The sequence below is a fragment of the Myotis myotis genome, unplaced genomic scaffold (assembly GCF_014108235.1).
Source record: "Myotis myotis isolate mMyoMyo1 unplaced genomic scaffold, mMyoMyo1.p scaffold_m19_p_1, whole genome shotgun sequence".
NCBI classification, from domain to species: Eukaryota; Metazoa; Chordata; class Mammalia; order Chiroptera; family Vespertilionidae; genus Myotis; species Myotis myotis.
Window position 1 is genome coordinate 59,267,534 of NW_023416313.1, and position 26,321 is coordinate 59,293,854.

Below are 26,321 nucleotides of genomic sequence, written 5' to 3' on the forward strand. Positions count from 1 at the left end.
AAGAAAAATGTTCCTTAAAGTTCAAAGATAAAAATACAATGCTATGTCTCCAGGCAAATATTGCAACAACATGGCAGGGCTCCTGTTGATGCTAAATGATACTCTAAAATTATTTCCTCTCTGAAATCAATAAAAATACACTAAAAAAAAAATAACCCAGAGAGAAGTGGGAAAGTAGTGATTGGGACAGGGGCACGAACAAGGCTTCTGGATGCTGGAATGTCTACTCCTTGACCTGGATTGGTGGTTGCATGGCCTGTTCCTTTTATGATAATTCACTAAACTGTACTTTTCCCTATATTACCCTTCAATAAAAAAAGAAGAACCCTTCCCTATTATTCGTAAAAGTTAGCATGAAGAGAGGATGTGTAAATAAGTGAGAAGTATGTGAGGGAAGAAAAAAGCCTGAATAGGGCCAGTTATAACAGTTATTATATCATAAGTCTAAAATATTCAGGATCTTAGAAGTTACCAACTCCTGGTATGAACAGTTCTTTATGAAGGTGCCCTGGAGAGACTGACATGTCAGGGCTCACAGGGCCGAGACACCTGTATGTGAGCAAAGTTCCTGGTGATCTCATGCACAGAAGCACTGAGCTGCCCCAGGAAGGCTCAGTCACCGTGGCCTGGCTCTCTGCACCTACAGCCTAAGGCCCAGCCACGATCCCTGAGATCATCTAATTCCACCTCAGAGAAACCTCAGTAAGTTCTACTAACCTTTCAAGGTTTATCAAAGCTTTTTTCTTTATAATGGCTTTTTTATCCTATAAATAACTCTGGTTTTTCCAACATAGTTTAGATTTCATACTTCCAATACAGCATCAATACAGTTGTTATTTATTATTTGTTAAATAATGGCAGATCATAAACTCATATCATATGGAAGCTGGAGGGCAATCGGCACACCTACTCAGTTTAAAGATGAGGAAGCTGCTAACAGGTATTAGTGACTTGTCACGAGTCTCTCTCTACAGTCCAATTGTTTTAAGACAATTCAGTAAGCCAGATTTCTCTCATGTGGTTACTGTATCACCAGATGAACTAATAAACAATATATAATATCACTAGTTTATGACTTGGGTTCTTTCACAATTCAGTTTATTATGATTTTTATGAAGGTTTTTATTGAAAAAAAATTCTGCCTGAACAATAATATGATGGCAAATGAAATGAAGACAACAAAAAACACCATTGAATACTTAAATCAAGATGCTCCCTTTTTATTTTATTTTTTTATTGATTGATTTGAGAAAGCATCAGTTTGTGGTTCCTCTTATTTGTGCATGCATTGACTGCTTCTTGTGTGTGCCCTGACCTTAAACTGAACCCACAGCCTTGGTATATCGGACCACGTTCTAAACAACCAGACACCCAGCCAGCGCTAGGTGCTCCCTTTGTAATATGTACATAAACCATGTAAATTAAAGAGGAATTTAAGTATATTTTTTAAGAAACAGCAATTTTAGGTAGGCAATTGTAAGGAAGATAACGATCATGCATGCCAAGACTACATGATTCTTCCACAGGCCCCAAGGTGAGAGATCGATGCCCTGGTTTACCAAGAATTCGTCTCCAGTACATCTGAAATTCAACAGAAAAGAATATGACTGCATTCTTAGCTTCTGTCCAATTTTACTCCAAATAGTTGCTGTTCCTTAAAGAAGCCTATAGATTACCAAGTCTGAAATAACTATCCCTTCATATATAACAGGTAACAGTCAATGAGTACTTACAATTCTGCTAGCTACCAGGATAAGCAGCCTGCATATCACAGTTTAGTTAACCCCTAGAACAACTCAATGGGGTGGATATTAGACACATTTAAAAGATGAAGAGACTGAGGTTTAAGGAACTTGGCCAAGTCCACAGGCTCACACTTTGAACCAAGTTGCTATCCTCTCCAGATTCATTTGGCTCCCAATCTATGAACTGCTCTCTTCAAAGGCAGAAATGTTTATCAAGTAAATTTTCACTTCTCCTGAAAGGGAAACCCTCCGCTTTCACAGATGACACGTAGGCCCTTGCAAACATGGTCAAGGCTCTTTATAGAGCGCATTACCCACAAATCAGCCACACAAAGGAACACAAAACTAGGACAAGAGGTGGGGAAGGGCTTCCTGACTGTTGCACTCCCTCAGCTCTGGGACAAAGACCGGGATGAGCCTGGCAGACGCTCAGCTACAGGACATCACCGCAGGCCCAGGTATCAGGTGAGGCCTCGGGGAAGCTGGAGTAGAGCAGGAAGGAGGAGCCCTGCCACGGGTCAGATCAGCACCCGGTACTAAAAATAATGGGCACAGCCACCATTCTTGTCTGGTACCATTGCTGTGTGACTCCTGGAACTTAGCAGTTCCGAAAAATGTCACACCAAGATCAAAAGAGAGGCTTAGTCAGGATAAAGAAACCTCTTCCTCCCTAGAGGTTTCCTGGCAATACAGTTGACCCTTGAACAATGTGGGGTTAGGGACGCTGACCCCCATACACAGTCAAATATTTACATACTAGAAGCCCGTTGCACGAAGATTCGCACAATAGGCCTTCCTTCCCCTGGCTGCTGGCACCAGTTTTCCTCCAGCACCCGGGACCCAGGCCTTTGGTCCAGCCACAGCGGAGAAGCCAAGCCTCAAGGCGAGGCTTCTCCGCTGCGGCCGCAGCGAGGCTTGACTTCAGTCTTTGTTCCATGCCTGTATATGCAAAGTAACCGCCATCTTTGTTGGGTTAATTTGCATAGTCGCTCGGATTGGCTGGTGGGCATAGCGGAGTGACACCAATTTGCATGTTTCTTTTATTAGTGTAGATAACTTTTGACTCCCTTCAAATTTAACTACCAATAGCCTACTGTTGACCAGAGAAAGCCTTACTGATGATATAACAGTCAATTAATACATGTTTTGTATGCTATATGTATTAGATACTATATTCTTACAATACCATAAGCTAAAGAAAAGAAAATGTCAATAAGAAAATAGTAAGAGGAAAATACATTCACAGTATTTACTTAAAAATAAAGTCCCCTTATAAGTGTACCCACAGAGTTCTAACCTGTGTTATTCAAAAGCCAACTGTTCTTCAAAATAGCAATTTGTGCTGTTATTCAGAATTATTTCTGATCTACTTGAATGATCATGAGACTTAGGATACCAGCATCCCATTAATTAATGTTTTGAAATCAAAACCTTAGCAATAATCGTTGAAGAGGAAAGCGTCACTCTCAAAAACATTCCCTAATTTTATTAAAATCTGCATTTCTATTTTATTGACATTATTTTTAAAAAATGGGATTTCCTTCTCAGCTTAACACATTGTATGCGGGAAATGTATTTATACATTTTACGTTGACTGGAGGTAGTAGAGCGCGGGACACATATTAATACGTTTTTTATAGACTAGAAGTAGAATGCGGGTAACATATAAATACATAAACTAAAGTTATCGTAATTTTACTGAACATTGCCATTTGCGCAAAAAACTAGCAAAAATGGCCTGCGCCACCTGTTAGTGCACAATAAAAACTACCTGCAAACAATGTGTTAATGAAAGATGTACAGTCCTTCCATTAGCAGTATGCCAAGTCAGTTTAAAAAACAAACACAAAAACTGTGCAGACTGGTTTTATGATGTTTCCTAAATGCAGGAGGAAAAGACAAGTACCAGGACCGTGGCAGGAAAATGTCCACTCCTTTTCCAGTTCTGCTGCCCTTTCGGCTCTTAGTCCTGGCCATGGGCTGGGCTCACAAGAAGCCTTAACGTTATGGACCCATAGAGGCTACATAATCCAGACAGTGCCGACCCTGCAAGGCCTTGCTAAAATACCAACATAGCTCATTCCAAAAGCAATTGTTCTGAAAATCAAATCTCACACCCACAGAGAAAACAGCAAGAGGATCTTTTTAAAAGCCCATAAGAAACATTTCTCCAACTTAAACACAATTTTGACCATAGTTGATACTAGGAGTTGTACCATACTTTCTAATGCATTAGTGGACAGCAACTCACTTTACAGATAAGAAAACTCAGTCTCAGAGAAGCCAGGGTCCCTGAAAGCACTCATTCCAGCTCAGCCCAGTGGCCTTTCTCCATCACACCAAACAGTAACCAAATACATCACTTACGTTGCAAAGTTACAGGTATTGTTTGTTGTAACATTGAGTCCTGGGCAGAAGTGTAGTCCCAAAAATTCATTATGCTGCAAAGCCTATAACACAAGAGGGAGTGGGCAAGGTAAATAGTTTTAATGTCAAAGTTTCCAAAGAATTATCACAAGGTCATCTTTTAGTTTAATCTTTATTGTTATTTCTGAAAACAAATCAAGCCTCACATTCACAGTCTTTGTCACACCAGAGCCACTAAAATGATTGTTCCTGGTAGTCAGGAGGAATGGGAGTGGGATTTTTGGCTTCTAACAAAGAAAAGAAAGTATTCTGCCAGAGACCTCTGGCTATATTAGTGCATAGCACCTTCCTCCTTCTCCCCCCAATGTTGTAAGCCCATAAACACGGTAACAAAAATGATGCCTTGATACTCAATGACTGTTGTTAATTTATGGTAACATATTTTATATGATTCTTGTGTTTGTTTTTTTAATCAAAATCGGGTATAATTCTTGGTAATAAGAAATTCAATTATAATATATTAAGTTTTCTTCAGAGTTAATTAGGTTTTAAAGCCAATAGTGGCTGTGAATATTACGTAGTTTTGGTTTTTCTTCTAATTTCCCTCACAATATAAAACATGTATTCTAGACTCCCATCCTCTCATGTATTTCCTTATTGAACTGAAAACCAACAACAGTCTTTACATCAGTTAGTCAATCTTCCTGCTTCACTATGAGTTAGACCCTACCCTTCACCTCCCTCACACCTCAGGGTGACTGGGGAAAGCCAGGTGATCATCAAGGTGGCCCAAGGCTTAACAGGAAAGGCTCCATCACTGCTCCTAAAAGAAAATTCCTGGGAGACCTCCACAGCTCATGTCTGGGGACATGCGATGGTCAGGCTTCTTCTGCTTGTCCCAGCTTGGGAACGATGGACTAGTCAGAGGGACAGAAGAGAACTTACCACATAGCCATACCGAGGAATGCTCAAGTACTGAAGCCATGAGAGCCAAGGCACAATGGTTCTGAGATTGACCAACAGCCCTGAGAAAAGCTACAAGAGAGAATCCCAGCAATCAGAACTGGGGGAGTGATTCATGAATTCTAAAGCTTACCCTCTTTAACCCCCTACAACCCTGTAGACATTTCTGCTAAGGCCAACGCTTTCTTAAAATTTCTTCCACGGCTCTAAAGGCTTACCATGTCCTCTTTGCATGTGTATTCCTCTCTTAGCCGAGGTTGTTTGTGGCTGTGAAGGAATGACAACGTATCTATGTTTCACTGAATGGGAAGATCCTTAATTGTCAAGGCTTTTACTCTCTGTAACAGCACACAATGGAGGGCTCACGGTCCTGACTGTTGTAATGATGCAACCACTGTGTTCCCACCAGTGGACACACCAGAACGTATCCTGAGCACCTGGTGGGCCTCTATACTTCCTTAACACAGTAAGCTTTCTGACCCACAGGGTTTGCATTCCATTTCCAAATGACTTTAGGAATAATTTGGAGTTCAGAATGGATGTTTAAAATAACCCAAAGCCTAGGACTAGTACTGTGTAATGTGAAGTGCAGCATAAAACAGAACCAGTACCTTCATTTCAAGCTACAAAAAGTGGTATTGCCATGCAGAACCCAGGAAGGACTGCTCCAGCAGGAGATGGCTACATAAGAAGAGGTTCATGCAAAACTTCTAACTGGCACTTCCCATGAGAAGATGGGCATAACAAGAACTGATGCTGTTGGAAATACATATTCTTCAACTTGACCCAACAAAGTGCTTCGATATGTAACATCTCTCAGTAAAATACAGTTTTATATGTGGCTTTAAAATTCTATTTATAAACCATTAAATACTAATAAACCATAGCATCTAATACCTAAAATAAAACATTTTTATATATTGAAAGATATTTTATTGGATGGCATTATAGAAAATTGACCCAAGGTTTATCACTTTCTCAATAATGTTTAGATTGGTAGTTTTCAATGGCAAGAGTGTGCTGTTTATAAACTTTTAAAGACATCTACTCCTACTCTAGCAGAAAAGATGTGTAGTAAGTAAATAGGCTAAGCATTCCCATTCACTTAATATGTTATGGGTTAATGTGCTAACTGGTCCCCTTCACCTGTTCATTCATCCATGTGCATGCAAAATTAAGGGGCAGATAAGATAGGATTAAGTAACCATTTAAAAAAAAGTTAACCAGAAATATATTGATACAAAAGAATGTTAGGAACCCAGAAAGGCAGGAATGCAGGGCTGTGTGGACTTTGGAATATTTCTTCTTTTATTTTAATTCATAAAATTGTATTTTTATTAAGACATGCTTACTCGGGATATTTTGCTATTTTTAAAATGTTCCTTTTCAAAATATAGAAGAAATCAAGATAGACTATCCATGCCACACACTATTCAATTTCTCATGGAGCTTAGCTTTTCCCTTGGAAAGTATTTGATCCAAATAAACCCTCTCAGTTGCTGGGAAATAAGCCAGCAGTTCTCTAACACCAGCATAGAAGTCAGGCAATGAACCTGCCATTTCTATGTGGGAAACTTCCACTCAAAATTTTTCTGTTTTGAAGTTCCCAGTCATCAAGTTTTCACTGTATGTCACCAAGAAGCATTTTTTAAAAATCTCATTTGTAACAACATGCTAACTAAAGTTATAATAATTATATTAGAACAGTAGCACACACACAAAAAAAAAGGTTGTGGAAAAGCTGGCACATTCTCTAATATGTTATATTCAAATATATGGTTTCCTTAAAGCTAAGAGGCCAATTGACAAAATCCCAAAAAAAAGTTTTCTAAGACAGGTAAATTTGCAGAAGAAATGGGGGTGAGGGGGAAATAATTGCTTCTCAGAGAAGCACAGTTCCTACTCACCATCATAAACACAAAGGAGCTGGTCATGAGAAGGGTTGCTATCGATACCATACTCTGACCTGCTGCTATGGCCAGTGCCATAGAACTGGCCGCGTAAGCCATAGTCATAAGCGTAAATATCATGATGAAGAAGGCCTCCACTTTCGGTTTCAATCCTTAGGAAGGAAAGAGGGGGTTAATCCAACCACCTAGGTCCCTGTGTGTTAGGGAATTGTTTATTGTGTAAATATTTAGAGAAATGAATATCAGATTTAAAAAAATTCATCCTCTATCAAACTACCATGAGTCACCAATTTCATTGCCTGCCTCAAATATAACTGTATAAAAATATCATACAGTTTTCTTTTTAATACTACTGCATAAGCACATTATCATGTAACTCCTAATCTCCCTGTTGCACAATTACTACCAATTTCTGAGTGCTGAGGTGGAGAGCTGGAGGCTACACACATGGCCAGAATTCTACTGCCTTCTTGCTAAGAAGGTAACTTGTCAAGAGCACATGCTTTCCCCCCAGATATCACCTTCCTCACAGTTTGCTGTAGCAGTGACAGTGAAGAAACTGGGAGATCAGGATCCCATGACCTCCAGGCGTTTCACTCTCTGAGGGAGTGCTGCCTGGTCTCTGAGACAAATACCACAGAGCTTGGGATTGAGGGTGGGGTTAAATGAAGTTTCACAAAACTACTGTATAAGCAATAATGGGGCACTATTGCGGGTCATACACTGTATTGAAGCACTATTGGAGCAGCCACAAGAACACTAGTCAGGAGCTGAGGATCCAGGTTCTGTGCCTAATTGTTTAAGACACACCCCTATTTGTAAAATGAACGTTTAAACTCTTTCAGTGGATCTTTCCCTATAGTGTTTTGTAAAAAATATATACATTTCTACTGTGTGTGTGTATATATACAGTGAAATATATGGAAGTCCAAGCCTGGGAGAAGCCCAAACACAATGCACAAATGAATCCGTCTACATCTATTAAAAAAGTATTTTTATTAAGGCACTACACCCCAAAGTCTCATTCTTTTACTATACAGATATATATATATAAATTCCCCAGCCCCAGCTCCTCCAGCACAATCTCGAATAGTTTATGAATTCTTTCCATGTCTGTATATGACACATACCATCACTGAGTAAAATATCCTATCGAATAAAAAGGTAATATGCAAATTGACCATCACTCCAACACACAAGATGGCCAGCAGGGGAGGGCAGTTGGGGGGGGACCAGGCCTGCAAGGGAAGGCAGTTGGGGGTAATCAGGCCTGCAGGGGAGGACAGTTGGGGGGAACCCAGGCCTGCAGGGGAGGGCAGTTGGGAGGGACAAGGCTTGCACGGGAGGGCAGTTAGGGGGGGCCCAGGCCTGCAGGGGAGGGCAGTTGGGAGGGACAAGGTCTGCAGGGGAGGGCAGTTGGGGGAGACCAGGCCTGCAGGGGAGAGCAGTTAGGGGGGACCAGATCTGCAGGGGAGGGCAGTTGGGGGGCAACCAGGCTGGCAGGGGAGTGGTTAGAGGGTGATCAGGCTGGCAGGCAGAAGTGGTTAGGGGCAATCAGGCAGGCAGGCAGGCAGGCGAGAAGTTGGAAGCCAGCAGTCCTGGATTGTGAGAGGGATGTCTGACTGCCTGTTAAGGTGGCACTGGGCCTAAACGAGCAGTCGGACATCCCTCGAGGGGTCCCAGATTAAAGAGGGTGAGGGTTGGGCTGAGGGACACACACACACACACACACACACACACACCGTGTATGAATTTCGTGCACTGGACCTCTAGTAGTTTCATAAATAGGTGTACAAGTTAGTTTAGGAAAAGTCTTGACATAAATATCCTCAGAGAAAAGTTACTTCAGAGGGTACAAAATAGATAGATGCTTCCTTATATCATGGCATGGTTTATAGTTTTGGGGACCAAAAACATGCTTGCAAAAAAAAAAATTAACTTCCTCTCACATCCAAGACTATAGACTCATACTTTCTGTCTTATTGCTTACCTAACAAGAAGTATATTGTACAAGTAAATATGATACTTGGTATCATCCTCATCAGCAGTAAATCAGATAGGAGTTTCCCAAAGAAATAAGATGACACTCTGTAGTATCCACTGGTATATTCATGTCTAAAAACAAAAATACACATGATGCATCCCACTTTAGTTTAAGAAGGCACAGGCTGGATGATTAAACCATTTGCTGTCCTGATTTCTGCTGCCAGCAGGGGTCTAACAACTACAGCTTCTCACACCCTCCAGGTTAACCCACCACCTTCACCCAGTCAGCATCAGGCACCATCTCAGGGGCATGCGTCAAGACTTTTCCTGGTTCCCAAGAGCTCTGTGCAAGGACCCCTCTTCAATTTACAATTAATCCCACTACTTTCTCTCTACCAAGCCCCTCAAACTTTTTGTGTCAAGGTCCTCATGACTTCTTATTTGCTAAAACAAATAGATCCTTTTCAAGCTCCATTGTTTGCATTCTCTGTACCGCTGTCCTTGTGGCTGTGCCCTAATCTTTAAATTCCCTTTCCCCTTGGTCTCAGGTCCCACATGCTCATGATGTCCCTCCCAGCCCCAGGCTGCTTTTTCTCAATGAACACTGGTAATCCCAGGGACCAATCCGTGGCCAACTTCTGGATGTGACCAGTTTGACCAGTGATGGCGAACCTTTTGAGCTCGGCGTGTCAGCATTTTGAAAAACCCTAACTTAACTCTGATGCTGTGTCACATCTAGAAATGTTTTGATATTTGCAACCATAGTAAAACAAAGACTTATATTTTTGATATTTATTTTATATATTTAAATGCCATTTAACAAAGAAAAATCAACCAAAAAAATGAGTTCACGTGTCACCGCTGACACGCGTGTCATAGGTGCGCCATCACTGAGTTTGACCAACAGCCCTGACACTGGACAGCACCCTTCCCGGAACAGAGCCACACTCACACGAAGAGCTTCTTCTCCACCACAAAGAGCTCCACAGCTGACATGCTGCTGAAACACTGGTTGGTGGTCAGGAAGAAGAGCACCCCAGCTCTGCGGTGAGAGAAGGGGAAGAAAAGCACTGCAGTCAATTACACGTTCTTAGATCATTCCTACCTGCTGAACTGTTCCTCACATGATATCTATGACATTAACTGCTCAGGTTAAAACGGTGAGGGAGGGGAAGAGTGAGTACCCTCTGGTCTCTCCCCATCCCAGTGACTCCACAATGGTGCCCCTGGGACTCCATAGAGCACAGTTTGAATTTCATAGTCCTGAGTTGGCATGGATTGAATTGTGCCCTCCCTATGTTGAAACCCTACCCCTCAATGTGATATTTAGAGGTGGCATCTTTGGAAGGTAAGTAAGTTTAGATGAGGTCATGAGGGTAAGTCCCTCATGACAACATTAGTGCCCGTAGAAAAAAAGGGAGATTTTTCAGAGCTCTCTCTGTGCCATGTGAGGACGCAGCAGGAAGGAGCAAGCCAGAAGAGCATCTTCATCAGAACCCAAACATATTGGCATCCGACTCTCTAGAATTGTAAGAAATACATTTCTGTTGTTTAACCCATCCCATCTGTGGTTCTTTGTTATGGCAGCCAAGGTGATGATTACCTAGGTCATAAACATGCTACCACCATTCATTTGAACTAACAAAAACACAAGTACATCCTAATGTAGAAATAGCCAAATAAAGAAAGTCTGCAAAGGTTAAAACCTCCATTAGCCACTTTGTTAAAGTTGAGTAAAGAAGAAACTAAGAATGAGGAGTCAAAATGAAAGAGTGTAGGGAAACCTCTAGCAATACTTCATTATATACATTCACCACACAATCATCAAGAAAACTTTCATATTATCCTGGATAACCGACTGTCAGCATGGTTTCCAATGTGCTCAAAACGAAAGCAAATCATGTTTCTAAAGGAAAAATTAATTTGTACATGTATGAAAAAGGAAGACTATTAATGCTCTCTCCGTAAAGTAATTAAGTTTCAAAAAGGAAAGTATTCATTTCATCTCTACTTTGATAGAACTATACATTTTATAAAAGCATGCCAGCATCTCCAAAACAGTGTTGCACTTCCTAGCACAACCAAATAATTTAATTAACATTGAGAATGTGAGTGGATACTAAAAGAGATGAAGTGGTGCATTATTTAAATGACACAAAATTAAGAGAGCATTTTAAAAAAATGTGAACCCAAGTGTGCAACCCTAAACACAAAGAGTTTATAGACAAAGGAATTGTTTCTTTATTAAAGGAATTTTTTTAATACCAATAAGAATAAGAATAAAATAATAATAAACAATGTAGACAACAGGCTGTATTAAAAGTAAATGTGTAAAAAAGAAAGAAAAAAGTTTTTAAAGAAAAATAAATATTTATACATTGATAAGAAATGAAAAATGGCCAGTACACAAGCAGATATGCAACTCTCTAGACATAAACAGACCTAATATCAAAGTATTAGCTAATTTCAGAAACACGGGACATGGCAACATTCAGCTCAATTTATTGTCTCACATCTAACAGTCCAGTCATGTTCAGGAATTAAAACTCATAGATATTGAAATTCCTTTTAAATTATAAGGATTTATTTTGTAATATTAAATACTTCTTGTTAAAGAATTTAGTGTGGGAGGAGAAACCAAGATGGCGGCATAGGTGGCGGCAGAAACAAAGATGGCGACAGAAACACCGCAGATTGCTGCCTCGCACAACCACTTCAAAAATACAACTAAAAGACAGAACGGACATCACCCAGGACCACAGGAAGGCTGGCTGAGTGGAAATTCTACAACTAGAAGGAAAGAGAAAAGCATACCGAGACTCAGAGGAGGTGCGGTGCAGAAGTAAAATACTAAGGTGCGGAGGTGCATGCAGAGCGGGCTGGCGGCTGAGGGCGCGGTTGTCTTTTTCAATCGGGAGGGAGTCTCAGGCTCTGAGCGCCAGTTCCCGGCAAGTCTCTGGGGACCCAGACTCATAAGGGAGAAGCGGGACTGTCTGGCATCGGTCGGAACTTGAGGGCAGTTTTCTCTCCGAGGTACTCGCAGCAATAGCTGGGACACTGAGAAGCAGAGCCTCTGAAAGCAGGACTGAGAGCAGCCATAACTGCTCACTCCAGCCCGCCCTGTTGACTCCCTGGGACCCGCCCTGCCCAAGCCTTGCTCGGAGGCATTTGCTGGGTAGCCTCAGGCAGAGGCTAGATTAGCACCTCCCTAGAGATCCAGGACAGAAGTTCTCCCACTGCAGACACAGCTGGTTCTCACAGCCAATTGGCCTGGAGGTCAAATCCCCCCCAGTGTTACCTACAACAATCAAGGCTTAACTACAAATAAGACTGTGCACAAAGACCACAAGGGGTTGCACCAAGAAAGCATAAAAAATGCGGAGACAAAGAAACAGGACACAAATGACAGAAATTGAGGAAAGCAAACTGCTGGATATAGAGTTCAAAACCACACTTTTAAGGTGTTTCAAGAACTGTCTAGAAGCCGCCGATAAATTTAGTAAGACCCTCGAAAAGACTGGCGAGACCGCCGATAAATGTAGTGAGATCCTCAAGAAATCTAGTGAGACCCTCGATGTTGTGATAAAGGACCAACTAGAAATTAAGCATACACTGACTGAAATAAAGAATACTATACAGACTCCCAACAGCAGACCAGAGGATCGCAAGAATCAAGTCAAAGATTTGAAATACGAAGAAGCAAAAACCACCCAACCTCTGGGACAGCTTCAAGCGTACCAACATCAGAATTATAGGGGTGCCAGAAGATGAGAGAGTCCAAAATATTGAAAACCTATTTGAAGAAATAATGACAGGAAACTTTCCCTACCTGGTGAAAGAAATGGACTTACAAGTCCAGGAAGCACAGAGAACCCCAAACAAAAGGAATCCAAAGAGGACCACACCAAGACACATCATAATTAAAATGCCAAGAGCAAAAGACAAAGAGAGATTCTTAAAAGCAGCAAGAGAAAGAAAGTCAGTTACCTACAAGGGAGTACCCATACGACTGTCAGCTGATTTCTCAACAGAAACTTTGCAGGCCAGAAGGGAGTGGCAAGAAATATTCAAAGTGATGAATACCAAGAACCTATAACCAGCAAAGCTATCATTCAGAATTGAAGGTCAGATAAAGAGCTTCACAGATAAGGAAAAGCTAAAGGAGTTCATCACCACCAAACCAGCATTATATGAAATGCTGAAAGGTATCCTTTAAGAAGAGGAAGAAGAAAAAGGTAAAGATACAAATTATGAACTACAAATACACATGTATCAACAAGTGAATCTAAAAATCAAGGGAATAAATAATCTGATGAACAGAATGAACTGGTGATTATAATAGAATCAGGGGCATAGAAAGGGAATGAACTGACTATTCTTGGGGGGGGGGGGGGTAAGGGGTGTGGGGGATGTGGGAAGAGCCTGGACAAAAATCGTGCACCTATGGATGAGGACAGTGGGTGGGGAGTGAGGGCGGAGGGTGGGGTGGGAACTGGGTGGAGGGGAGCTTGTGGGGGGAAAAAAGAGGAACAAATGTAATAATCTGAACAATAAAGATTTAATTTTTAAAAAAAGAATTTAGTGTGTTCTAATTCTTTACAAGTTAATACTCCATGTTACAGTTTAAAAAAAAACCTCCCTCCACCAAATAAATAAAAAAAACAGAAAGGTAATTAACTCACAGGCAACAAAAGAAAAAATAAACTGGATTATGTGTATCAAAGAACACTTTAAACAGGGTGAAAAGACAACCCACAGAATGTCAAAAAATATCTGTAAAAAATAAGGGGTAAATATCCAGAATATATCAAGAACTCTTACTGCCCTAGCCAGTTTGGCTTAGGGCAGTGGTTCTCAACCTGTGGGTTGCAACCCCTTTGGCGGTCGAACGACCCTTTCACAGGGGTCGCCTAAGACCATCCTGCATATCAGATATTTACATTATGATTCATAACAGTAGCAACATTACAGTTATGAAGTAGCAACGAAAATAATTTTATGGTTGGGTCACAACATGAGGAACTGTATTTAAAGGGCCAGAAGGTTGAGAACCACTGACTTAGTGGCTTGACTTGAGTGTCAACCTGTGGACTGAAGGGCTCTGGGTTCAATTCCGGTCAAGGACACATGCTTGGTTTTCAGGCTCGATCCCCAATAGGGGGCCTGCAGAAGGCAGCCGATCAACTATTCTCTCTCATCATTGATGTTTCTCTCTCTCTCACCCTCTCCCTCCCTCTCTGAAATCAATAAAAATATTTTTTTTAAAAAAGAACTCTTACAGATCCACAATTTAAAAAATATAATTTAAAAAATGGGCAAAGAACTTGAGTAGACATTTCTCCAAAGAAAACATACAAAAGGCCAATAACTACATGAAGAGATGCTCAGCATCATTAACCACTAGGGAAATACAAATCAAAACCACAAAGAGATACCAATTCACACCAGTTAGGGTGGCCAATATAAAGAAACACAGTAAGTGCTGCCCATCTTGGGGAGAAACTGAACCGTTGTGCAGTACTGGTAGAAATGCAAAATGGTGCAGCTGCTGTAGGAAAACAGGATGGAAGTTTCTCAAAAAAATTAACAGAATTACCAACTGACCCAGTAACTCCATTTCTGAGTTTATATTCAAAAGAACTTACAGTGAGACTCGAACACATTTATGTGTACCCCCATGTGCACAGCAGCATTACTCAGAAGAGCCCAAACATGGAAGCAACCCAAGTGTCCATGAACAAATAAATGGGTAAACAAAACATGGGGCTTCCATACAATGGAATGTTATTCAGCCTTTAAAAGGAAGAAAGGCTACAACATGGATAGGCTTGAAGATGTTATGCTCAGACAAATAAACCAGTCACGAAGGACAAATATTGTATGATCCACTTATATGAGGTACCTACAGTAGTCACAGTCTGAGACAGAAAGTATAATGGTGGTTCCCAGGGGCTGGGAAAATGGGGAGTATGGAGTTATTGTTCAATAAGTGCAGAGATTCAGTTTGGAAATATGAAAAATGTTCTGGACTTTATGTTGGTGGTGACTGCACAACAATGTGATTGTAATTAATGCCCCTGAACCGCACAGCTAAAACTGAATAGGAGGGTAAATTTTATGTTCTGTATTTTTCACATGAAATTTCCATATATATATGAAAATTAACTCTTCCATTCTGCCTGCACTTTGCTGACTTATCCTACTCCTCAGTTTGTCCTGTTCTTGTCTGAAATTCAAATTTTTAATAAGTTTTCATAACCTTGAATAAAATAATAGTGCTTTCTCAAAGTCAAGATCCAAAATTACTTACCTGTTCTGGATTCCAGCAGGGTTATGTTTCAGATCATAGAAAATGGCACCTATAACCAGCCCCAGGAAGAGTGTTACAATTATCTTTTCAAAAAGAAAAAAAGAGTTTCAATTAAAGGTAAAAACTTAGCATACTATTTATTATTATAATATATAGGATGTCCCCAAAAATGTATATACACACTCTGAATAATTATAAAGGCAATATTTATTAAAATACATTTCAATTTCAAAATTGAGCTACCAACTGTTAAAGTGTGTATATATTTCTTTGGGAAAGCCTGGATATGGCTATAATCAAATCTCTCCATTTAAGTATTCTCTCCATGTAAGTATTCAAAAACATCATTTAAATGGTTTGCCCAAAGTCCTTGGGAAAATATAAAACAGTGTATGCTATTAGACTGCCTTCTAAATTAAAATTAAAAATAATATATCTGTTGTTGGGGAGACTGAAGGAGAAGGAAGGAGACTACTGGAGAAGCTGGGTTCCTCCGGGGACTCCCAGGCACTGCCAGCTCAGGGGCCAGTTCAGGCTGCGGGGCCTGGGAATGCCACAGAGAGCAGAGAACAGTGCAAGCATCTAGCAAATTGTTGGGGAAGAAAAAGGAAATTCAAGTGGCTCAGAGTTCTGGCCTGAACACTTAACCTTTGTGCTAATGAACACACATTGTTTCAAGAGGTTTAAGTGAAAACAGAATATTAAAATTTTAATGTTACTCTTAGCATTAAAAACAAATTTTAAAGCACACATAAAATTTATAACACTGGAATTTTGTTTCTAAGAATACTAAAATGTTTCTTAAAGACACATCTATATGTGAAGGGTTAAGAATTGTATTATGATATGATTTATTTAAAGTTAAAAAAAATTCTACTTATTGTACTTTTAAATTGTATTAAATATAAAAGTATAAGAAATGCTAATAGAAGAAAAATAAAAGATCCCACCATGTACCTTAGAACCGTCAAAGTTAAAAAAAAAATCTCAGTCCGACAACCTTGCAATGCTATCAGACTTGAAGTAACTTGCCAAGCACACTCTAAACATGGAGCAAACCAAGTTGGAGAACAGGACCAGGATCTGTGAAGGCTGGTTTATGAAGACCACAGTCTAGAAAGAATATGATTTAAGATGGCCTTTAAAAATTCCACTGTTGCCCACCTGGTGTGGCTCAGTGGTTGAGGGTCAACCTATGAACTAGGACAGTGATGGCGAACCTATGACACGCATGTCAGAGGTGACACGCGAACTCATTTTTTTGGTTGATTTTTCTTTGTTAAATGGCATTTAAATATATAAAATAAATATCAAAAATATAAGTCTTTGTTTTACTACGGTTGCAAATATCAAAAAATTTCTATATGTGACACAGCACCAGAGTTAAGTTAGGGTTTTTCAAAATGCTGACACGCCGAGCTCAAAAGGTTCGCCATCACTGAACTAGGAGGTCATGGCTCCATTCCCGGTCAGGGCACATGCCTGGGTTGTGGGCTCAATCCCTGGTAGGATGTATGCAGAAGGCAGCCAATCAATGATTCTCTCTCATCATTGATATTTCTATCTCCCTCTCCCTCTCCCTTCCTCTCTGAAATCAATAAAAACATGTAAAAAAATCCATTGTTAATAGGCAATAAGAAATTTGTAAAAGTATATACATTAACCTGGCATATTTTAATTACCTTCAGAAAACCCTGTGCTTCCTATCAACAGATCAAACTCCCAAGTGAGTGATGACAACTCTATCAACATATATGCATGAGCATGTATACAAGTCTATAGTTTCACATAGTACAACTTTAGGAATACTCTGACTTCTAAACTGGACACTCCACATGGTTTGTTTCTTTTACATTCAGACTTGGTATGTTATACTAACAAATTATCAGTATTTTCATTAGGATATTTTCGAAAGATTTAAAAGTTCTAAAAGTATTTTCAAAGTCAGCTTTCAAACATGTTGACAAAATGATTAATCCTGTACTGTTGTTATGTTTTTACAAGGTACATCTATGTTATTCTTTCTTGTATTTAAAACAAACAAAAATAGACAAACACTGTACAACAGAGTAGACAAGGAGACCCTGTCCGTGTATTTGTGTATCTGGCCTCTAATCTGAACAGAAAAAGAAAGAAAGAAAAAAATTCCCTAAATATGTGATTGCAGCGTTGTTCAAATGTTACCATTTCTCAAGGTGAGTTCTGAGGGATGTTTATGGCCATCACTACAAAAATTGATGCATATTCAAATGATTAATATGCTAACAGAACAATGGGTCTCCAAGAGATATGATAATGTCTTCCAAGTTGATTTGATCGGAAAACCAGTAGCACATTCAATGAACATGAAATCTTATACAGAGAATCTATTCCATATAGCCTCTGGTTAACTGCATTATCAGAGGCAAAGTCTGACTCATGTAAATGACTAGTTCAAACCTAAGTACAGCTCTAAGACTATAGATACAAGATTTATCAGCAGGAGGCCATAAAACATTTTTATAGCTACACATTAAAACATTTAAAGAAGCAAATGACATACAGACAAGTTTAAAAACTCAAAACCAGTGGTCAGAAAGCAATGGCCCACAGGCCAAACAGGGCCCTTCACTTATTTCTTCAATCCACAAGATAACAATGATTTTTACCTTTTACTTTTAATGGAGAGAGAGAGAGAGAGAGAGAGAGAGAGAGAGAGAGAGAGAGAGAGAGAGAGAGAGAGAGAGAGAGAGAGAAATTTGTGATATTCAAATACTAATAGATTATTTGAAACTTATAAGAAATTCTTATTTCAGTGTCCATGAATAGTTCAATTGGAGCACAGCCATGCTCATATTCTTTTAAACTTTAAGTCAAATAGGTTTTTAAAAATGGATTTTAGAGAAAGGGAGGGAAAGGAATAGAGGGATAGAAACATCAATGATGAGAATCATTGATCAGCTGCCTCCTACACACCCCACACTGGGGAACAAACCCAAAACCCAGACATGTACCCTGACCAGGAATCAAACCGTGACTCCTGGTTCATAGATCAATGCTCAACCATTGAGCCGCACCAGCCGGGCCATGCTCATATTTTTATGTATGATTATGGCTGCTTTCTCCCTAAAATGGTAGTTGACTGCATGACTCAAAGACCACATGGCCTGCAAAACCTAAAACATTCACTATATCAGGGGTGGGCAAACTTTTTGACTCGAGGACTACAATGGGTTCTTAAACTGGACCGGAGGGCCGGAACAAAAGCATGGATGGAGTGTTTGTGTGAACTAATATAAATTCAAAGTAAACATCATTACATAAAAGGGTATGGTCTTTTTTTTTTTTAGTTTTATTCATTTCAAACGGGCCGGATCCGGCCCGCGGGCCGTAGTTTGCCCACGGCTGTACTATATGGTCCTTACAAAAAAGGTTTGACTACTCCTGCCCTAAACTAATATTCCAGTATTCACAAATCTGAACAAGAGCTGTACCTCCCCTCCAGTCAGATGCTCAGAGATGCAAGGTTCTATGCTTATTCTATGAGATTGCCAGGGCTCTGAACATGGTTAGAATGTCTTTTGTGGAACTGAGTTCACTGAGGAGGGAAATAGGCTGAGCGTGTGACCTGGAGGTACTAGGCCTGGGGTTTGCGGCTGAAGGGAGTCCAGCACCAGAAGATGCAGAATCGTGGTGCAGCAGAAATAGCTCCACACTCCAGTCACGCCCTGCCCAGAGCTGCCATATATATGACTTGGACAAGACACCTTAAAAACACTTTTAGAGGCAAGAGAAATTGAAGTTATTTTCCAAGTTAAAAAAAAAAAAGTGATGCATAAATCACAGTAAAGAATGAACTCCGGGCTCCTGGCACCTTCAGGAACCGTCCACACCCAGCCCTGAGGGCACCACAAGCAGTAACTGCCTTTGAAATAGGCATGGAGTGCAGGCCAGCCACATGCTCGGTGCCACTGGTCTGATCACAACCTGGGCCTGGCTTCCTCCCCGCAGCCCCTGCCCACCCAGAGGCCACACAGGCAGGTGGGGAAGGCGGCCGGGCGCATTGTAGACTCCACCCCTGCAGAGCAGGGCTGAGCAGCAGGCCCAGGGGGGCTGGCAGGGGCTTTGCCATGAACCCCTGGGTCCTGTTCCAGGACTCCAACCCCAGAAACTTCCTCATCTTCGCCTGCTGCTGCTCCTCCGCCTGGAGGGTATGATCCAGTGGAGCTACTGGGCGGTCCTCGCCCGTCTATGGCTATGGAACCTCCCTGCCAGGGCAGGCACCTCCGTGGGTGCGGGCAGGCATTAGGGCCCAAAGCCATGATGATCGCAGTGGGCATCCGCCTGCTGCTGCTCATGTTCGACGTTCTGGTCTTCGTGCCACTCTTCCTCCTCTCCCCCGGGCCCTGGCTGCCCGCGCGTGGGGCTTTCCATGGACAGGCCGCTGGAGCTGGAGATCCTGCGCTCTGCCAACACCCTGCAGTTCATCTCCACCACCCTATGGCTGGACAGTGGCTGGTAGCATTCATGCCCCTCTGGGTCCTCGTGTGGTTCCTCTGCCTGGTCATCCTCTATTACATCGTCTGGTCCCTCCTGTTCCTTCGTCCCTGGATGTGGTTGTCCTGGAGCAAAAAACCACGTGACCATGGCTATCATGTGGATCACCATTGTGGTTCCCCTGCTCACTTTTGAGGTTCTGCTGGTTCGTAGCTGTGATGGCCACAATACATTCTCTTACATCTCCATATCCGTCCCCTTTGGCTTTAATAGCTTTCATGGCCACTCCATTTAGGCAAAAAGGGGGCAACCATTGGTGGTTTGGTATTCACAGAGATTTGTCAGTTTCTGCTTGAAATTTTCCCATTTTTAAGAGAAAATGATCTACATCCTGAAGATAGGGAAGATGCTGAAGAAACATCAGTTCCAGATGCTCCTAAAATTGCTCCAATGTTTAGGAAGAAGGCCAGGTAGTTATAACTCAAAGTCCTAGAAAATACGTTTCCCCATCTCCCAAGTTAAATATTCATATGCCAGATTAAACTCATCTTTGGGAGTGTCCATAAGTAAAAATCATACAGACATGTCCAAAATCCACCTTACATTTGCCTCTTTTTCATTCATCTCAATCCTAGACCTGAAAACAGGCTCCAAACATGGTCACCTCATGCCTTGGAGATTGATGCCTCTCAGTGATTCATCAGTATGTGCCATAGATTAGGGGTTATTTGAATATATGTAATGTGTGGTGTATGACATGTGAGAAGACTTGCTTTCCAGATTGGTGCTTAAGGAGCTAGCTGGGAGCAGTAACCTAAATTGTTTCAGTAGGTCCTCAAATGGAATAATAATATAGCCAGAGTTGGGTTATTTTGTTTGTTTGTTTGCTTGTTTGTTTGTTTTTAAGTGGTACTATATCTATCTAAAGTATTATTATAAAAAATCCTATACAATAAAAGCATAGTATGCAAATTGTTCCCTCAATGGGAGTTTTTCTGGGAGTTTGACCAGGGGGCGGGCTGGCTGGGGGAAGGGAAGGAGTACCCGGCTGGCAGCTGGCAGCTGGCAGCCGCTAGGGACCCTACCAGTGCATGAATTTCATGCACTGGGCCTCTAGTCTTTTTATACACTGCTAGCCTAAAATTGTATTTCAGATTGGGCCTGTTGTGACATATTGAAAGCAAACGTAAAGAATTTTCTCTCCCATTACTTGTTTATAAACCTCATAGTTGTTTAAAAAAAAAATGAATTCCATTACACCAGACTTGTTTCCCTTTTTGATAAAAAATTTTCTCTACAAAGATGACCTCTTACAGCTTGTCTAACTCAATAAAAATTCTGAATTAGGTAGTCCAGAAAAAAAAGCACTTAAAAAATTTCCCTATATGTAAAAACTTAATTGTGTTTTATTTGTTCTATTGACTGTTTCTATATCACAATAGAGAGGGTATAAATAAATAGAAGGATGAGTAGAAGATAACCATAATCCTAAAAAAGACTATAGCAGAATCTAATGTCCCCAGATGAGCATTTCACAGCATAATTAGAATATCTGTGAGGTTACCTGACCTATGGAGGCCTGGGGATTACCCAGTAAGTTTTTGAAGGAGCGCTTGGAAACCCATTTGACTTGATGGCAGAAGGAGGTGGCATAAATGATCTTTGTGAAGGCTGTGCTCTTCTTCTTTTTCTGATCCCAAAAGAGTTGACCTAACTCAACTTCCGTTTCTCTGAAGAAGGCAGAGTTGACATAAAACTCAGCTAATTTTTCTATGAGTGGCTTATCTCTCTTGGAAGGCTCTTCAGTCTCTTGGGCTTTGGAATAAAAATGGACAGAGGGAAACATTAACAAAACAACTTAGCCCATTTTTATGGAACCCCTTTCTTAGATTCTTCCCTAACATCTTAATTCTAAAGCTTTAGCATGAACATGATTAGACCTGTCATTGCTTTACATATTAGAAAAATAAGTTAATGGTCTGACTGCTTCCATATACTTATGGATACAGTAAACCCACTGACCTTTCCCTAACTATGATATTTGTAGCCTGATTCTTTTAAAATAAACTTACCATAGGACTCCAGCCGGGTTGCTCAGCTGGTTGGAGCATCACCCCGTGCACCAAAAGGGTCAGGGCACATACCTAGGTTTCAGGTTTGATCCCTAGTGGGAGGCAAAAGATTGATATTTCTTTCTCTCTCTCTCTCTCTCTCTCTCTCTCTCTCTCTCTCTCTCTCTCTGTCTTTCTCTCTCTTTTCCTCTCTCTCTAAAAATCAATAAACATATCCTCAGGTGAAAATTTATAAATAAAATAAACATACCATAGGAAGTTGTAATTTTTTTTAAAATTAATTAATTTATTTATTTTTATTATTTTTTTAATCCTCATGTACAACAAAATCTGTGCCAACTGGTATTACAGACTGGATGTTTATTTCCCAAAAAAATTCATATGCTGAAATCCATTCCCAATGTGATGATATATGAAGGTGGGGCCTTTGAGGAGTGATTAGGTCATGAGGGTAGAGCCCTTGTGAATGAGGTTAGTACCCTTATAAAAGGCCCCAAGAGCTCCCTCCCCACTTCCACCATGTGAGGGGGCAACGAGAAGATGATGGTCCACCAGATACAACTGGTATCAGAGGGCAACATTAGTTATATAAATTCACAAAGCTACATTTTAATGAGCTACCACATTGCTGAACTTCAGGCAATTCAATTAGGTCATCTGTGACTCTAGACAGATGCACATACCTTCATCATCTTCAACCACTCTGTTTAATACCACAGCAGAGGAGTCTCCATTAATGACATCCAGGAAGAAGTCAGCAGGGTTATTATAGGGTTCACAGTGGTAACCTACAGAAGAAGGGAACCCAGGTACACAAGCATGATGGTCTTAGGAAATACTCACTTTCAGGGAGTGAGGGAGATGAGGCTGGGAGAGACAGAATATAATGACTTCTCCCTCTCTTCTTTCTCTCTTCTGCCCTCACTAATTTACTCTTTCTTTTTACATATTCAATCACACAATATGTCAACAATTCTGTCTCCTGGCAAAAATCATACTCCAAACCAACCTTAAAGAACTCTCAGAAAGCCTTACTGACATAATTCATTATATCTGAAACAGCTATTAATATGCTCTGGTGCTTATCAGTACAAGCTAAAAAAAATAAATATCAGTCCAAGAAAAATAAAAGTTGAAAAATAAATAAAGTTATAGGTAGGACTAATGCTCCTCAAAGCAAAGTAACAAGCAAAGCCAGCCCAGGGTTCTGTTCTCTGGGTTCACCTAGGGACTGCCAAAATGCCAGTACCCACTTTAGCAATGGTTGCTTCTCCACCTACTAAATTCAGGTCCAAATTATCATCTCTTATGCTGCTATAATTCCAGCACAGAGAACAAATCGCACTCAAGAGGATGTGACCAGCATGGCACACCTGAATGCTTTACCTTCACTTCTTTACCTGATCATCTGAACTCAACTTGGCTTGTAGTCTTCTCTCAGATTCATCTGCCCTACACTCCCCAGATCCAGGTATGTTACATGATAGAGATTAAACAAAAAATAAAATTTCAAAGATAGCTATAAAATATTTAAAACTTTATTTGGAGTCAAGGAGCATCATCTAGAATAATAAAAGCATAATATACTAATTAGACCGGACATCCTTCAGGACAACCTTCCAGGAGAAGCCGTGGCTTCAAGGGAAGCCCAGGTCCCGGGTGCCTGCCGGTGGCTGGAGGGAAGCCTGGGTCCAGGGTGCCAGAGGGAAACCCGGGTCCCAGGTGCCAGAGGGAAGCCAGTGCCAGCCGCTGGGGGAAGGAAGGCCTACTCTTGCACGAATTTTGTGCATTGGGCCTCTAGTCTATAATAATATCCAAGTATCTCTAAAATGAAGCAGATGCATGAGTCATAAAAACTTACACCTTTTCATCTGAAATAGAACCAGGCAGCCCAGAACTGTCAGAAATGTTGGCCCATTGAAGTCAGACTCAGGAGTAGCCATTCCATTAACTGTTAAGTCACTCATATCCACTCAAGGACTAAATCTTCAGTCTAAGGTTACTAGAAAATTAAGCAGCATCTCCATGAACCCTCATCAACATCCCAACCAAGGTAAAAAAATGATACAGCTTGATCTGTTATATGGTCAAGAAGACAAATGATTTTGGGGGAAGGAAAGTATTAGGCTTTTCAAAAAATGTTCAGTTAGACTAACAACTGATTATGAGATCAATATATTTCTTGAGCCGAAACCGGTTTGGCTCAGTGGATAGAGCGTCGGCCTGCGGACTGAGGGGTCCTAGGTTCGATTCCGGTCAAGGGCATGTACCTGGGTTGTGGGCACATCCCCAGTGGGAGATGTGCAGGAGGCAGCTGATCGATGTTTCTCTCTCATCGATGTTTCTAACTCTCTATCTCTCTCCCTTCCTCTCTGTAAAAAATCAATAAAATATAAAAAAAAAAAGAATTATTAAATAAAAATATATATATATATATATATATATATATATATATATATATATATATATATTTCTTGAACTGTTATGAAAAGGGCAGTAGAACTGGGAAGCAGAACAGTATAGGCCCAGTAGAAATAGTCCTACACATACACAGGGTATGCATTCACACTCAACCAGGTCATGAAAGCAACCTAAATAGCGAGCCAGGGATGCAAAATGAAGACAAATTCTAGCACCAAACTGACCAAAGATGGTCTGGAGTGGTGGAAACCATGTTATCTCTACTCAAAGATCAAGCAGCACTCTGACCACCTCCCCTGCTCTCTTTCAGGATTCTATTAAGGAAGGATCTCACTGCATGAAAAGGTGACCATACCAACTGATGCAAAGTATCCCAAGGCCTCCTGAGCAGGCCCATGGAACATCAGTTTTCCTGAGGCCAATAAGGTGAGGCTATCAAACAACTTGAAGATGGAGTAACGAGGCTGATGAATGGAGAAGATGATGGTTCGTCCCTGTTTAGACATCCTAAGGTAAAAGTGAGAAAATAATGAGTCATTCAACATCTGAATCTCAGAGGGAAGGCAGGGGAGGGTGAGTGGGTGGGATGTAATCAACTGAGGACCTTGTATGCATATATGTTTGGCTCATGGCCACAGACAATGGGGCAGTGAGGGCCTGCGGTGGGATAGGGGGGTGGGAGGACCGGCTAGGGGGGTCAATGAGGTAAAAAGGGCGACGTATATACTTTCAACAATAAAGAATTATTTTTAAAAAACTAAAAAACATCTGAATCTTGTACTTCTTAGCAAGAAAAAAAAACAAACAAAACCAAAAAACTTTATTGCTGCCTTTAGTTCATTTGTTCCTGGTTCAACTTGATTTTTTCTTACTAAATTTTCATCCCATCTTATCTCTCAGAGAGTAAGGGGACCTAGGTTCAATACTTTTATGAAAGATTAAGGTTTTTGAAATTGTATCCCATGAACAATCCACAATGAATTCCAAAATTAATAAAAAAATGTAGATTCCTGGACAGTCTTTCTAGACCTATTGGTTCTATGGTATCCATATTATAAAAAGGCACCAACTGCCTGGCCAGTGTAGTTTAATGGTTGATCGTCAACCCATGAACCAGGAGGTCATAATTCGATTCCCCATCAGGGCACATGCCCAGGTTGTGGGCTCGATACCCAGTAGGGGGCATGCGGAAGGCAGCAGACCCATGATTCTTTCTCATCATTGATGTTTCTATCTCCCCCTTTTTCTTCCTCTCTGAAAGCAATAAAAATATATTTAAAAAAATATTTTAAAGGCACCCAGGTAACTTGTAAGTACACTCAACTTTGAAAACTTACTATGGACTAAATATTAAAATAATGGTTATAGTCCCATTCTCATTGACCACTGTAGTCTTCAAGCCTTTAGGAATTGGTGTTCATTTTCTCTCCCAATAATACCATTAACATTACTGCATACTTACTATATCTTTGTTAAATATAAATACTTGTGTCTGAATTTTCACAATATTTAAACAAGGCAGTCATAAAGCAGTACTGATAGTACCGACGGTATTGTTACCTTCATTTTACAGATAAGGTCTAGAAGGTTAAGCAACTGGCCCCCGGTGTCACAGTTGGTATGGAGCAGGGCTAGGTTTTGTTGGCCCATGGCCAAAACATTGCTAAACTACCTTTACACAGGATTTACTAGAAACAACGGCTAAAATCACTGTTCTAAAACTGTTATTAGTAAATATATCTTATGAGAAGAATCACTTCAACTGAAGCACTTTATAAGCACCTACACTATGCTAGCAGTGTTGTACAAATTCTGCCTCAAGAGGATCAGGCCAGTAAATCGATCATTTGAATACAATGTGGAATAGAAGTAGCTGAGGATCCCTTGTAAGCAAAATAGGAGGCTATAACCCAGTCTGAAGATATATAAGATAGTGTCAAGGGGGCCAACAGGAATAAGCCCTGAAGAGAGAAAGTACAGTCAAGGTGAAGGAACATGGAGAACAAAGTGTGTGATGAAAGGTCTATTTGGGAACCTGCAAGTAGTTCAGTGTCATTGCAGAGTTGAGTTG

General features: G+C 40.7%; 1 protein-coding gene and 1 pseudogene across 3 annotated transcripts in view; one reads left to right on the forward strand and one right to left on the reverse strand.

The window, feature by feature from the left end:
• Nucleotides 1-26,321, reverse strand: part of ABCG2 (ATP binding cassette subfamily G member 2 (Junior blood group)) — a 140,417-nt gene that overhangs the window by 99,022 nt on the left and 15,074 nt on the right. The gene's annotated exons all lie outside the window — the stretch shown is intronic.
• Nucleotides 19,391-20,299, forward strand: LOC118671312 (annotated as a pseudogene).